Raw genomic sequence first — 16,522 nt, forward strand, 5'->3', positions numbered from 1 at the left:
TTGATTCTCTGTTTGGCTTAGTTTTTCGGATCTTTGTTGTGGAGGGACGGCGTGGTGCTTCTGCCTAGACCGCCATCTTGCCGGAGTTCCCTGTTTCCATCTTTTTACTTTTATTTAACCTATCTATGTCTTTAAAGTGGATTTCCTGTAGACAGCATATATTTGGGTCTTGTTATTATTTTTTTAATCCTATTTGAAAATCTCTATTTCTTAACTGGTGTGTTAAGACTGTTTCATTTAGAGTAGTTATTGTATGGTAAGATGTAGGTTCACCTGTTTATTATTTGTTTTCTCTTTCTTTCTCTTCCTCTGTTCCCCTTTTCCTGCCTTTGTTAGGATATTTTGAATATTTTTTAATATTCCATAAATTAAAATATTTGTTTATTGGCTTTTTGAAATATCTCATTGATTTTTTTTTTTAAATGTTTGCTGTATGGATTCAGTATGCATACCTTTCACAGCCTATTTAGAGTTAATATTTTACCACTTCAAGTAAAATATAAAAGCTTTCAAGCATGTAGGTCTTTATAACCTCCCGTCTTCACGTTGTTGTCATATGTAGTCCATCTACATACATCATAAACCCCACCAATGTTATAGATTTTGCTTTCAACAGTCCGACATATCTTAAAGAACAAAGGAAGACAAAAATTCACTACATTAATGCAGATATGCATTACTTATGTTGTTCTTCATTCCTGAAGTTCCAAATTTACCTCTGGTATTATTTCCCTTTGCTCTGAAAAACTCTTCTTATCATTTATTTTAGAGCAGGTCTGTGAATGACAAATTCTCTTTGTTTTCTTTCATTTGAAAACTATCTTCATTTTTGCCTTCATTCCTGAAGGATTGTTTTTGGACGTAGAATTTTGGGTTGGCAGCTATTTTCTTCCAGCGCTTTCAAGATGTTGTTTCACTGCCACCTGGCCTTCATGGTTTGTAATGAGAAAGCTGCATTTGTTTGATTTGTAGTTCTGCTATATGTAAAGTGCTCTTTTTCTATGCCTGCTTTCAAGCTTTTTTCTTTCTGGTATGTATCATTTTGATGATGATGTGTCTGGGTATGGTTTTCTTTCAGTTTATTCTGTTTGGGATTCATTGAGCTGCTCGAACCTGTAAATTTATACTTTTACACATATTTCGGATGCTTTCAGCCATTATTTCTTCAAATATATTTACCATACCAACATCTTTCTCTCCTCTTTCTCAGACTTCACTGACATAAACTCTTAGACTTTTTGATTTTGTCCCACAGGGCCCTGAGGATTTATTCATTATTTTCAATTTTTTAAAAATCTCTCTTCTTAAGACTGGGTAATTTTTATTGGTACATCTTCAAGTTCACTTACTCTTTTGTTAGTCACAATTCTGCTATTAAGCCCATTCAGTGAATTTTTAATTTTAGAAAGTGTAATTTTCAATCCCAAAATTTCCTTTTAAGCCTTTTTCTAATTTCCATTTCTCTGCAAAAAATTGTATCTTTCTATTTGCTTCATTTATGTTTGCCTTTACCTTATAAAGCATAGTTTTAATAGCTGCATTAAAGTCCTTGTTTGATAATTCCAACTTCTGGGTCATCTCAGGATTGATTGTTTTTTCCCTTGAGAATTAGTTATATTTTCATGGCTCTTTGTGTATATGGAGTAACTTTGGGCTGTACAGTGAACATTTTGAATATTATCACACAAGTTGGTTAGGTTAAGACTGCAAATTCTATTTGTCTGTTGTGGGTGGTTGTTCTATCTCAGTTCAGTTTTCAAATTCTTTGTTATTCTGCTTTGAGTCTGTCCTGTGCATGTGCCACAAGAAATCAGTCTGAGACTTGGGCAGTGGTTTAAATCTTTGTTCAGTTCTCAAAACCTGAGCTGTACTGCTTCATGCCTGTCCTGAATGTGTGCAGCTCAGGGGTGACTCTGGGGCTTGTACAGGTTCATAGACAGAATTAGGGACTCCTCTTCTTCAGCTCTTTCCTCTCAGGATTCTTCCCACACTTTTTAAACTGCAAAGAATTCTTTCTTTCGTTATAGCCAACTGTGCCACTAATCAGGGCAAAACTGCAAGAGAAATGAGAAAAGTAAGTATTTCCCCCATACTGTTTGCACAAGTTTAACTGGCTTATTAGGATGTTAGGGGGAGAGGAAAGGTATCTTGAGACTTCTACATCTCTAACAAAAGTCAAAAAATGTTTTTTTAATCTTGAAAATATCGACATTTTCCAATTTAGTAAGAAAAAATATAGTTTGATTACTAGATGATGTTATCACAGCTAAACAGGAAAGAATATAAAGTCGAATTATTTCACAAAAATACCTGAAACTAAATTCCAGATAGATTTAAGAATTAAATATATCTTTTTAATATAAAGAATTTAAATATTAGGGTAAAAATGTAGGGGATTGTATGTACAATCTAGAAGTGGGGGAATTTTTTTAAAAGCTAGATGAGAAATGCAGCCATAGCTCTTAATCACTATGCCACCAGGGTTTCCATGAGAAATGCAGAAGCTACAAAGAAAAAGAAATGTATAGATATATTTGACTTTATACAAATTAAACGTTTAAATGACTAGCAATAATAAATACAAAAATCAAAAGACAGATGACTGGAAAAAATAAGCACAGCACACATAACATATAATAGATTAAACTTACTATACCTAAGAACCTTCCACAAAGAGGTAAATAAAAAGAAAATTTTATTAAAATATACAAAGGATATAAAAAGAAATTTTACAGAAGAGAAAATACAAATGGAAAACACGCATATAAAAATATTAAACTTCACAAACGAACAGGTTCGTTAAGGTAATAACAAGATATTACTTCTCTCATTAGATTGACAAACACTTAAAAAGAGTGATAACATCTATCAGTGGCAAAGTTTGAGAAAAAGAACACTCTTTCAATTTGCTGGTAGAAATGTGAATTATGTAAGTTTTGGGGGCAAGTAATTTGGCAAAATCTATTAGAAGAACAAGCATACACAACCTTTGATACAGCCATCCTATTCCCGGAAATGTAGCCAAGGATATCAAAGTACCCAGTGTATAAAGGATACATGTACATGATAAATATTCCTACATTGTTTGTGGTGGCAAAATACTAGAAACAATGTGAGCATCCAGTATGAGATGAAATCTCATTACTACCTTAATCAAGAGAATGGTTAAATAAACTCTGGTAATCCACACCAGAGTATGAATGAAATTTAAACCATTGGCTTGGAAGAATTTCCAAGATACACTGATAAGTGAAAAGAGCAACATAAAGGAAAAAAATAAATAACATGATTTCATTAAAAACAATGAGAGCTCACCCATATATGCGTACTTGTTTATATGAGAATGTGTGAGCGTGAAAATAAGCTAAAAAAAAAAAAAAGACCCTCGGAACTGTTAACTCCTCATCTGGGTCATACACTGGTGCTAAGCACAGAAATAATTATAGTCCCATTGCCATGGAGTTTATTCCATCTCACAGTGGCCCCTATAGGACAGGGAAGAACTGCCCTGTAGAGTTTCCAAGGCTGTACTCTTTATGGCAAAATATTGGACTATGCAGGAAGCATCAAAAGAAGATGGAAGGAATATATACAGTAACTGTTAAAAAGACTTGGTCGACATTCAACCTTTTCAGGAGGAAGGAAGCATATGATTAAGAACAGTTATTAATGAAGGAAGAAGTCCAAGCTGCACTGAAGCACTTGTGAAAAACAAGGCTCCAAGAATTGACGGAACACCGGTTGATATGTTTCAACAAACAGATGCAATGCTGGAAGCACACACTCGTCTACGCCAAGAAATTTGGAAGATAGCTACCTGGCCAACCGACTGGAAGAGATCCATATTTGTGACCATTCCAAAGAAAGGTGATCCAACAGAATGCAGAAATTATCAAACAATATCATTAACATCACAGGCAAGTCAATTTTGCTGAAGATAATTCAAAAACAGTTGCAGCAATACATCCACAGGGAACTGCCAGAAATTCAAGCTGGATTCAGAAGAAGATGTGGAATGAGGGATATCATTGCTGATGTCAGATGGATCCTGGCTGAAAGCAGAGAATAAACATCAGAAAGATGTTTACCTGTGCTTTATTGACTATGCAAAGGCATTGAAACGTGTGGATCGTAAGAAGTTATGGATAACATTGTGAAGAATGGGAATTCCAGAACACTTAATTGTGCTCATGTGGAACCTGTACATAGACCAAGAGGCAGTCATTCAAACAGAACAAGGGAATACTGAGTGGTTTACATTCGGAAAAGGTGTGCATCAGGGTTGTATCCTTTCACCATACTTATTCAATCTGTACGCTGAGCAAGTAATTTGAGAAGCTGGACTATATGAAGAAGAACAGGGTATCAGGATTGGAGGGAGACTCACTAACAACCTGTGATATGCAGATGACACAACCTTGCTTTCTGAAAGAGAAGAGGACTTGAAACATTTAATTGTTGAAGATCAAAGACCACAGCCTTCAGTAGGGATTACACCTTAACATAAAGAAAACAAAAATGCTCACAATTGGACCAATAAGCAACATCATGCTAAACAGAAAAAAGATTGAAGCTATGAAGGATTTCACTTTACTTGGATCCTCAATCAATGCACACAGAAGCAGCAGTCAAGAAATCAAACGACGCATTGCATTGGGCAAATCTGCCACAGACCTCTTTAAAGTGTTAAAAAGCAAAGATGTCATTTTCAGGACTAAGATAAACCTGACCCAGCCATGGTTCTTTCAATCACCTCAGACGCGAAAGCTGGACAATGAATACGGAAGACCAAGGAAGAATTGATGCCTTTGAATTATGATGTTGGCAAAGAATATTGAATATATCATGGACTGCCAGAAGAAAGAACAAATCTGTCTTGGAAGAAGTACAGCCAGAATGCTCCTTAGAAGCAGGGGGTTGTGAGACTTCATCTCATGTACTTTGGACATGTTATCAGGAAGGAAAAGTCCCTGGAGAAGGACATCATTCTTGGTAAAACAGAGGGTCAGTGAAAGAGAGGAAAACCGTCAAGGAGGTGGATTGACACCGTGGCTGCAACAATGCGCTCATATATATCAACGATTGTGGGGATGGTGGATGATCAGGCAGTATTTCGTTCTGTTGTACATAGGGTGGCTATGAGTCGGAATGAACTTGACAGCACCTAACAACAAATCTTTAAGGAAGCAGATAGCCACATCTTTCTCCCATGGAGCGACTTACGGGTTTGAACTGCTGACCTTTCCGTTAGCAGCCAAGTGCTTAACCACTGTGCCACTAGGGCTCCTAACAACTATAGCAGAATTATGGAAATAATATGATGCATGTTGTGAATCAGCTGTCTGATCTTTCCAGAGTCCTTTCTACTTTACTCCAATCTTCCTGCTGAAAGCAATCGAACTAGCAGAAGCTGCCGAACCTTTTGAAGCTACTCTAGGCAAACTCAAAGCTTTGATGGATTCTGTCCAGGGAAGAGGTGCTGTTTCCAGGCTAAATTAAGAATTTTATTCCTGGGATCCTGGAAAAGAGTGCGTTGTGCCCGTATGTCTACTCAAAGTTCTTTTCAGGAGTGGTCATGGCTGACTGGACAAGTGGAGATGGCATAGTATAGTGGTGAAAAGAGTGTTATGGAATCGAACTGCCTAGGTTATACTCTGCTCCTCTGACTTTGGGCAAGTTGGTGCCTCAGTTTCCTCATTAAAATGGTAACTACTTATAGGTTTGCTGAGACGATTAAAGGCGATAGGTAAAATACTTCGAAAAGTGCCTGTCTGGCCTGAGGTAAGCTCGAAGTGATAATTAGCATTTCGTATTACTATTATTATTTATCCCAGGAAACACAGAGTCGTGAATAAAGTGTTTGGGTACCAGGTGCTCATTTCTTTAAGTAAGTGTTTTCTAACTTGGGAACAACCTTTGAATCATCTGGAGTGCCTTTTAAATCTTCTGATTTTCAGCCCTTGCCCCATAAGACTGATTCAGAAAGTCTGTAATGGGTAGCCAGAGATTCCCCTCAGGGATCCTTATGATAAGGCAAATTGGGGAAACATTGCTTTAAGTGAATGAGAAAATGAATTTCTAAGTGCCTCCGATCAACTAGCCTAAAGTTGGCTTCGGATTAAGAAACCTGCGTAGGGAAGTTTTGGGAGCCTCAGGGCACTTCGTGGTAGTGAGAGCTAATTTTCTTTCTTTAAAGCAGTAGGTGAAGATTATAGACTTTGGACTCTAAACCACTTGGGTTTGAATCTGTTACTGGAGTGTGATCTGGAGCCTTTCTCAACTTCCATTTCCTTATCTATAAAATGTAAACAACAACAGTTCTTTCCCCCTGGGATTCTTGTAGGACTAAATGAGATAATCTATGAAAAGGCAGGAAGTACAATTCCTGCATGGAGCAAGGGCTCAGTAAGTAATAATAAATCATAATCAGGAATACTGGATATCTCCTTCTAGTATGACTGCCACTGGACCTCACCATCCTGCTTATAACAACTATCAATTCTGGATGAAATCTAAAACCAATGACTTGAAGGCACTAGAAAGTAAACAAAAGCAGATAGATTCTGTAGGGGAGCTGACTTAGAAAGAGGAAACTGTTTTGGTGAATTACCCGTTTTTTAAAAGCATTTAGTCTGATGTTTCAACAAATGGATGTAATAATGCTGGAAACACTCACCCATCTATGCCAAGAAATTTAGAAGACAGCCACCTGGCCAATCAACTGGAAGAGATCCATATTTGTGCCCATTCCAAAGAAAGGTGATCCAACAGAATGTGGAAATTATTGAAAAAAAATATCATTAACATCACATGCAAGTAAAAATTTTTTTTTTTTTTTTTTTTGGCTCACACGGTGTTTATTTATTTATTTATTTTTCATTCAAATGACTTTAGACAGACCACAAATTCTACAATTTGCCACAAGCCCCACCACTGCCTATATTGTCATTCACCTTTTTTTTTTTTCTTTAATTGTACTTCAGGTGAAGGCTTACAGAACAAATAGTTTCTCATGAAACAGTAGTACACATATTGTTTATGACATTGGTTAACAACCCCACAACATGTCAACCCTCTAACTTCTCAACCTCTTTTTTTGGTGAAAATACACATAGCCAAAGATACACCATTTCAAAAATTTCTACATGCACAGTTCAGTGACATTGACTACGCTCTTCCAATTGTGCTGCTATTCTCAATATGAAGTCTTACAGAACAAAACAGTTTCTCATTTAACAGTTACTACACATGTTGCCCTATGACAATGGTTAACAATCTCACAACACATCAACAATATCCTTACTCAACCTTGGGTTCCCTATCACCAGCTTCCTTGTCCCCTTCTGCCTTCTGGCCCTTGTCACTGGACTACTGTACCTCATTAGTCCCATTTGGTTTTACGGGGCTGTCCACTCCCAGGCTGAACGGTGAACCTCGGAGATAAGTTCACCACTGAACTAAAAAGGTGTCTGGGGGGCCATACTCTTGGGGTTTCTCCAGTCTCCTTTAGGCCAGTAAATCTGGTCTTTTTTTTTGTGAGTTAGAATTATGTTCTACATCCTTCTCCAGCTCTGTCCAGAACCCTCTGTTGTGATCCTGGTCAGAGCAGTCAGTGGTGGTAGCCGGGCACCATCTAGCTGTACTGGACTCAGTCCAGTGGAGGCCTTGGTAGCTGTGGTCCATTAGTCCTTTGGACTAATCTTTTCCTTGTATCCTGTTCTCTTCATTCTCCCTTGCTCCCGAAGGGATGAGACCAGTGGAGTATCTTAGATGGCCACTCACAGGCTTTTAAGACTGCAGACACTACTCACCAAGGTAGAATGTAGAACATTGTCTTTATAAACTGTGTTATGCCAATTGAGCTAGATGTTCCCCAGGGCAAGTAAAATTTTGCTGAAGATAATTAAAAAAACAGTTGCAGCAGTACACTGACCTGGAACTGTAGAAATTCAAGCTGGATTCAGAAGAGGACGTGAAATGAGGGATATCATTGTTTAAGTCAGATGGATCCTGGCTGAAAGCAGACAATACCAGAAAGATATTTACCTGTATTTTATTGACTGTGCAAAGGCATTCGTCTGTGTGGATCATAACAAATTATGGATAACACTTCAAAGAATGGGAATTCCAGAGCACTTAATTGTGCTAATTTGGAAACTGTACATAGACCAAGAGGCAGTGTTTTGAACAGAACAAGGGGATGTTGTGTGGTTTAAATTCTCTTAGTTTTCCTTCATCTAAAAATTTCTTGATTTTTCCCTTCGTTCCTCAAAGATACTTTTTCTTTCTTTTATTTTTTATTGTGATTTAGGTGAAAGTTTACAGAGTAAATTAGTTTCTTGTTAAACAGTTAATACACAAATTGTTTTGTGACATTGGTTGCCAATCCCACAATGTGTCAACTCTCTCCCCTTCTCCACTCCAGTTTCCCTGTTTCCATTCATCCAGTTTTCCTGTCCCTTCCTGCCTTCTCATTTTGCTTTTGGGCCAGTGTGCCCAATAATTTGTACACATGATTGAATGATGAAGCATGTCCCTCATGTGTGTTGCTGTTGACCCAATCAAACCAAAAAACCAAACCCATTGCCGTACAGTCAATTAGAATCTTGATTGAAGGGTGAACCTCAGGAGTGACTTCAGTACTGAGTTAAAAGTGTGTCCAGGAGCATACTCTCGGGTTTCTCCAGTCTCTGTCAGACTAGTAAGCCTCATCTTTTTTTTTTTTTTTTGCAAATTTGAATTTTGTTCTACATTTTTCTCCTGCTCTGTCTGGGATCCTCTATTGTGATCCCTGCCAGAGCAGTCAGTGGTGGTCACCCGGCACCATCTAGTTGTCCTGGGCTCAGTCTGGTGCAGGTTGTGTTAGTTGTGGTTCATTAGTCCTTTGGACTAATCTTTTCCTTGTATCTTTGGTCTTCTTCATTCTCCTTTGCTCCAGCTGGGATGGGACCAGTAGATGTATTTTAGATGGCCGCTTGCAGGCTTTTAAGACCCCAGTCACTACTCACCACAGTTGGGTGTAGAACATTTTCTTTATAGGCTATGTTATGCCAATTGAGCTTGATGTCCCTTGAGACCATGGTCCCCAGTCCTCAGCCTAGCCTGGATGTAAAATTTGGGGTTGACAGTTCTTGTCTTTCAGTACTTGGGGAATGTTTTACCACTTTCTTCTGGCCTCCACATTTTCTGATAAGAAATCTACTATCATTAGAATATTTTTTCCCCTTATAGGTAAGATGTTTTCCTCTCACTGCTTTCAAAATTTTTCTTTGTCTGTAGTTATCAGAAGTTTGATTATGATGTGTCTTTGCTTGAATTTCTTTGGTTCTATCCCATTTAGGCTGGCTCAGCTTTTTGTGTCTATAGGTTTATATATTTTGCTAGATATGGGAAATATTCAGCCATGATTTCTTAAACTAGTTTTTGTTAACCCTGCTCTTTTTCCTCTCTTTGTGGGACTCTGATGGCCTGATTATGCTAGATTTTTTTTTTTTTTTTATAGTCTCATACATTTCTAAGCCTCTGTTAATTTTTTTTTCTATTTTTCTGTCTGTTGTTCAGATTGGATAATTTCTGTTGTTCAATTTTCCAGTTCACTGATTCTTTCATCTGTCTTCTATATTCTGCTGTTAATCCCACCCATTGAGCTTTTTATTTTATTATAATTTTCAATTTTAAAATTTCTGTATTTTTATATCTTCTATTTCTTTGCTGAGACTTTATATATATATATAGAGAGAGAGAGAAAGAGCAGAGACTTTCTATTTTTATCATTGTTTAAATCATGTACCTAATTGCTCACTGAAAAATTTATAGCAACACTGCTTTAAAATCTGTCTATCTGTGTCATCTTGGTGTTGGGATATGCTGATTACCTTTACTTATTCAAATTAAGATTTTCCTGGTTCTTTTTATTATGAGTGGGTTTTTTTTTGTAAATTGTATCCTGGACATTTGAGACTCTGGATTTTATTTAAATCTTCTGTTTTAAGCCTCCTCTGATACCACAATGGTGGGGAAAGGTGGGGAAAGATATTTAGGTTCTATTGACATCCAGGGGGGTGTACCTAATTACTGCCGGGAAAGAGTAGGAGTTTAGGCTTGCCATGTGGCCTTCACTGAAACCATGAAGGGATGTTTGTTACCTAGGTGTTGATGAAACTCCTGGCTCCCCACTTGCTCTTCTCCAACATCACCTAGGAGGTAGTGAGGGATACTTTGTTATAGCCTGGTGAGGATGGAAGTCTAGGTTCCTCACTTGGCCTTTGTTGGTGCGGTAGGGGTGTGGCTTCAGTTTTTCCCATGGTGTAAAGCTGGAGTAGGGCAGTTATTGTATAAACATCTTCTCTTTTGTTGTGCAGTCTCTTTTCTAGTCCTTTGACTGGAAAGAAAAGAGAATACTGGGGGCTTTTCCTGTGCCTTTGGACCCGGGCTCCCTGCACTGAGAAGATCCTAGACCAGGGAAGATTCATGACAAGGACCTTCTCCCAGAGCTGGCAGAGAGAGAAAGCCTTTCCCTGAAGCTGACACCCTGAATTTGGACTTCTAGCCTTCTAAACTGTGAGAGAATAAACCTCTGTTTGTTAACGCTACCCACTTGTGGTATTTCTGTTATAGCAGCACTAATTAACTTAAGACTGTCTTATAAGAATGATTACTAAAACTGCTAAGTCAAAATTAAATTAATTTAGAGCTAATATGGTTAACTTATCCTTTTAATGCTAAGATATAAAAACAAAATAATTCAATATATATTTGCTTATTACTTTATTTGTAATGATGTAATGTAATATACTGCTAAAATTATAAATTACCAAAAAAATGGAGATTATGATAAAAGTCATAACATTCCTTAGGTAAATGTGTGTGCATGTACATATGTGGTGTGTGTATCACGTTTTGGTGTGCGGCTTTTGAAAAACCAAACCCAACCTATTGCTGTCGAGTTGGTTCTGACTCATAGTGACCTACAGGACAGAGTAGAACTGTTGCATAGGGTTGTCAAAGCTATAATTTTTACAGAAGCAGACGGCCGCATCTTTCTCCCACAGAGAAGCTGGTAGATTCAAACTGCTGACCTTTTGGTTAGCAGTCGAGCACTTAGCCACTGCAACACCAGGGCTCCTGTTTGGCTTTTAGGTATAATTAAATAATACTCAGGTGTAAATATAATATAAAGCACCATTATTGTAGTTAGATACTATGATCAAGGTTCCTACATTTGAAACAAAAGCAAAAGGTATATAAATTGATAAAAGTGAATCAGTCTGGCAGCTAGCATAGTTTTATATTTTATTAATAAGCGATAGAAATATTAAACTTTTCATAAGATGATTAGAATAAATATTTCATGATATGACTAGATAAAATAGTTTCAACTACCTTATTTAATAACACATGCCAAATCCTAAAAGATATCACACAGAAATTTATCTGTGGTTTTATCTGCTCTATCTTGAAAAACTTGTAGTCCCAGAAAACATTCCACTTATATTTAAAAGATCTGCGTCACTAACCCATACTGTTTTGGCTGATGGAAGGTACTTTTCTTTGGAGGATAAAGCTGCTTTTTTTCCCTAGCTAATAACATGTCTTAGAGATGAGTATTGAGAATAGCTGAAAAGAAGTGCTTACATTTAAATACATGTTAAAAAAAAAAGTCAATTTTCAGTATTCAGTATTTCCCACGGATGCTCTTTTTGCCTTGCTTTCAACAAATTCTCCTTCATGAATGATGAATTCTTTGATAATAGTCAGGGGATAGAAGAGATAAAGTCATTAAACAAAAATTATCATTACTCCAGCAACCCTGCTCTATCATATATCTGAATTTAGAACATCCCAACAGGGACCCAAAATTCTCATTTTTAATGCCCAGTTTCATGCGTATCAGAAGTACATAAAAGAGAAGGAAGGACTGGAAGCCCTAAGAACGTACAAACCAAAAAAACCAAGCCCGTTGCCGTGAAGTCGATTCCGACTCAGCGACTCTATCGGACAGAGTACAACTGCCCCATAGAGTTTCCAAGGAGCGCCTGGTAGATTTGAACTGCCAACCTTTTTGGTTAGCAGCCATAGCACTTAAGCACTATGCTACCAGGGTTCCCAAGAATGTATAGGGTCTTATTAATCATTAAGGGAAGCCCCTCCCCCCATGTTTTTATGGGATTCTGATAATTTTTACACTGGGGATGGGGAATCAGGCAATGATTTTTTTTTTTTTCTTTTTGGTAAATTGGGATAAAGGTTATTGGTGAACACAGGTGCATACTCAGGCAAATCCTTTTTTAAAAAGGATATGAATGAAGTTTGAAAACCTGGAGTTTGAGTACAGCTAATAACCCTGGACATTACATTAAAAACAAAATAAGAATATTCTTAGAACTATAGAAATTCCCATACCCCTTAGAAAGTTTTTGTAAATTCATGGGACTTTGAATACCCTGGAGTCTCTGGGTGGCACAAATGCCTAAGCACTAGACTACTAACAGAAGTGTTGGTGGTTCAAACCCACCCAGAAGTGCCTTGGAAGAAAGGCGTGGCCATCTGCTTCCGAAAGGTCACAGTCTCGAAAACCCTATGGGGTGCGGTTCTACTCTGCAACACCTGGGGTCGCCATGAGTCAGAACCGACTTGATGGCAACTGGTCTGGTTTTTGGTTTGGTGAGTATCCAGTTTGACAATCACTGTGCAGATCACTGCGCTAGTCTATGGACCTGGGGATGTGAAAGGGAACAAAGGAACACTTAGGAGCACTGAGATGATATTAAGGACCATGGAAAAATGCCTCTTCCAGTCACATTAACTGTTAGATTATTAACGTGTTCAGTGATAACACAAAAGTTTTGAGAGATACCAGAAGAAATGCCGAGTTTGAAAACTTAGAGTTGCCTTTCTTCATATTGGTTAGAATATATTCCCTTTCTGTGCACTCTTGCTTATTTAGGAAATTGTGACCCTCTTCTTTAAAGGTACATGGGGCAATCACTCATCAACAGAGGTTTTAAAATTAGCTGGGAGGGTACAAGGGTCACTAACTGGATTAATTAAATCAAACAATAAAGCTGTGTCAGGGCTAAAAATACTGCTTTATACTCCCTTTCACATGTTAATAGTTGGGCTTTTGTTGATCACGTTGTGTTTGTGAGGAGAGGAGACGAAGGAACTTGCAGGTTGGGTGTCCAGCAGTTAGAGAAACTTTGTAGGATTTTTCTGCTGGAAGTAAGATCTAAGGATTAGGGACCATTAAAACTGTAAAAATCAGGGACTGGAAACTGATGTGCATAATATCCTTGAATGGCAAAGTCTGAATTGATATCACTGTTGTTTCTGAAAAACTAGAGTAGCAATTCCATATGTCAGAACCTAAAGGTATTTTACCAGCCTCTCAGCGACCCGGATCCTCACTTGCTGTCTCTGGTTAGCCCCAGTGCCATTAGTTTGCAAACTGTCATTTCCCTTCCTTAAGAGTAAAGTCTTATTGTTGCTGTTGCTGTTAGCTGCCATAGTCAGCCCCCGACTCATAGCAATCCCACGCACGATAGAGCAAAATGCTGCCCCATCCTGCACTATCCCAATGATTGGTTGTGGATCGGAACATTGTGATCCATAGGGTTTTCATTGACTGATTTTTGGAAGTAAGTCACTAGGTCTTTCTTCCCAGTCCATCTTAGTCTGGAAGCTCTGCTGAAAACTGTTTAACACCATAGCTATAGACGAGCCTCCACTGACAGATGGGTGACGGCTGTGCATAAGGTGCATTGGTGTCGCCCACGGAAGGTGAGAATTCCACCCCTGAACTACCAGTGTCCCCTCTGTAAAGTCTTATGAGAAGCTCATCAAAATGTTTCAAAGAGATGCAAGAAGGGTGTTGTACGCAGTTGCAAACCAGGCAACCAAAAGCTATGGTGATCATCGCTACAGACAGAGAGACTTTGACAGAGGCACAACTCCCAGCGTCCCGAAAAGAAATTGCACATTAGGGGAATACAATCTACCTGGCTGCATGTCATCTATTCACTGCTTTGTTCTGTTTCCAAATCAAAGGTGACCACTTTGAGGAACAGCATTTCTGTCCACCCTGGATCAGCCCTTTTGAAACAAGAAGTAGGATAGAGTAGTTAATACTTTTATTTAAAATGTGCCTGGGCCTACGTTTACAATTTCATTAGGCCCTTCATTAAAATTTCCTTTGAATAAAATAAAATTAATTTATGCCACAAGACAACAGAAACTGTGCTTCTTTTCACATGTTATGGCTGAGTGAATTGATTGAAATCTGTACATTTGAATTTTATTGTCTTGCTTTTCTCAGTAAGCCCATAGCAATGATGAGCTTGGGTGGGGGTTTATAGAGATATCTTTTAACATACTTAACATAAAGCACCAAGGAAGTTTATAATAATTTTAATTCATAATGAGGAAGCAGAGGAGCAGAATAGAAGATAGTTTCTTAGTGTTTAGAGACCTTGAATTTATTGTTTCCTCTGCAGTCTATTAGTCACCCCTGACAAGTCTGCAATTTCAGGTGTTTGCAGTTACCTGACCCTTCAAAGCTACTCTCTGTGGACTCTTTATCCAGTCAGGCTGCCTCAGGCTGTGGCTGTTTTATATTCATTATTTGGTTAAAGACTCATAGCGATTTTATTAAAGAGGTATTTTGCTCCCTTTGCAGATCGGAAGTGTGAGGTTCAGAGAAAGAAGTCGTTTGCCCACGGTTTGCAGCTCTCAGCAGTGTCGCACATGAGGTTTAAACCCAGGCTTGCCCAACTCTGAAGGACATTCTACCTGCTATCATTTGAAGCAAAGGGGCAGAGTGAACCCAGACAAAAGTTCTCAAGGATCTAGCTGACAGTTCGTGTCAGGTCAGGGAACAGATACATGTTCTCCAGGGAACTTCCACACTCATATTCGCTCCCTCAAACCCCCATACCCCGACTGAGCCTGGAGTCCTATTCCTCCTATCCATTTTTTGGAGCACAGCCTAGATTTGAATCCACCAAGAAAATTTTGACGTCCTTCCAAAATGGATTTTCCAGATCATGACACTTACTAGGACCGTATTGCAATTCTTGTTTTCTTATCTCCATCTTCCACTAGACTGAAAGATATGTGAGTGCCTTTTGCTATTGTTTTCCCAGTGCAAAAGTCTAGTGCGCACATATTTGTTGAATAAATGAAGATTGCCACTATCTCCCTAAGTGACCTGGGTAAGTTATGTATCTCTGGGTCTCAGTTTCCCCTAATGACAAATGAGGAGGTTTCTCTGTATAATCTTTAAGATAATTTCAGATGTAGTCTTCTATGATACTAACTACAAGTTATGCATCCTCCTAAAAGGTATTTAACCTGCTTAACCTAAATTCCAGGAGCCTTTTCTTGCTTATTGTTGTAGAGGAGAGAAGGAACTTTTACTTCCTTTGTTCCCCAGGCACCATGGTGCATGCTTAATATATATCCATTAGACTAATGGATCTTTTAGTCTTCAGTCCCTAGTCATCTAGTGCTGCTCTAACAGAAATACCACAAGTGGATGGCTTTAACAAAGAGAAATTTATTTCTTCACAGTAAAGTAGGCTAAAAGTCCAAATTCAGGGTGCCAGCTCCAGCGGAAGGCTTTCTCTGTCAGCCTTCTCATCAATCTTCCCCTGGACTAGGAGCTTCTCTGTGCAGGGATCCCAGGTCCAAAGGACGCGCTCTGCTCCTGGCACTACTTTCTTGGTGGTATGAGGTCCCCAACTCTCCACTTGCTTCCCTTTCCTTTTGTCTCTTTTAAGAGATAAAAGGTGGTGCAGGCCATCCCCTAGAGAAACTCCCTTTACATTAGATCAGAGATATGACCTTAGTAAGTGTGTTACAATCCCACCCTAATCCTCTTTAACATAAAATTATAATCACAAAATGGAGGACAACCACACAATACCAGGAATCATGGCCTAGCCAATTTGACACACACATTTTTGGGGGGACATAATTCAGTTTATGACAGTCAACGTACAAGGTACAAATTCAGTGTACAAACACAACAAAATCTAGTTCATCGGCATGATCATGTGGCCTTGTAAAAGCAGAATTCCACATCTAGCTCCAAGACAAAGTCAAAATAGTCCATACCAAAGCCAAAACAAACTCGTTGCCATCGAGTTGATTCTGACTCATAGCAAGTAGAACTGCCCCACAGGGTTTCCAAGGCTGTATCTTTAAACAAACAGACTGCCACATCCTTCTCCCACAGAGTGGCTGGTGGGTTCGGACTGCCAATCTTTCGGTTCACAGCCGAGCACTTATCCACTGCGCCCAGGGCTCCTTAAAATGCTCCATAGCTGCCTTTATTATTATATTTTTTGTTTGTTTCAAATAACTTTTTTTTTCCTCCATGCTTTTCTTTTTTTTAATTTTCTTTTTTTTATTTTGGAACACACACACATATATAACACAACATTTGCCAGTTCAACCTTTTTTACGTGTATAGTTCAGGGATACTGATTACGTTAATCATGATGTGCAACCATCAATAGTATCC

The sequence above is a fragment of the Trichechus manatus genome, unplaced genomic scaffold (genome assembly GCF_000243295.1).
Source record: "Trichechus manatus latirostris isolate Lorelei unplaced genomic scaffold, TriManLat1.0 scaffold00173, whole genome shotgun sequence".
Taxonomy (NCBI): domain Eukaryota; kingdom Metazoa; phylum Chordata; class Mammalia; order Sirenia; family Trichechidae; genus Trichechus; species Trichechus manatus.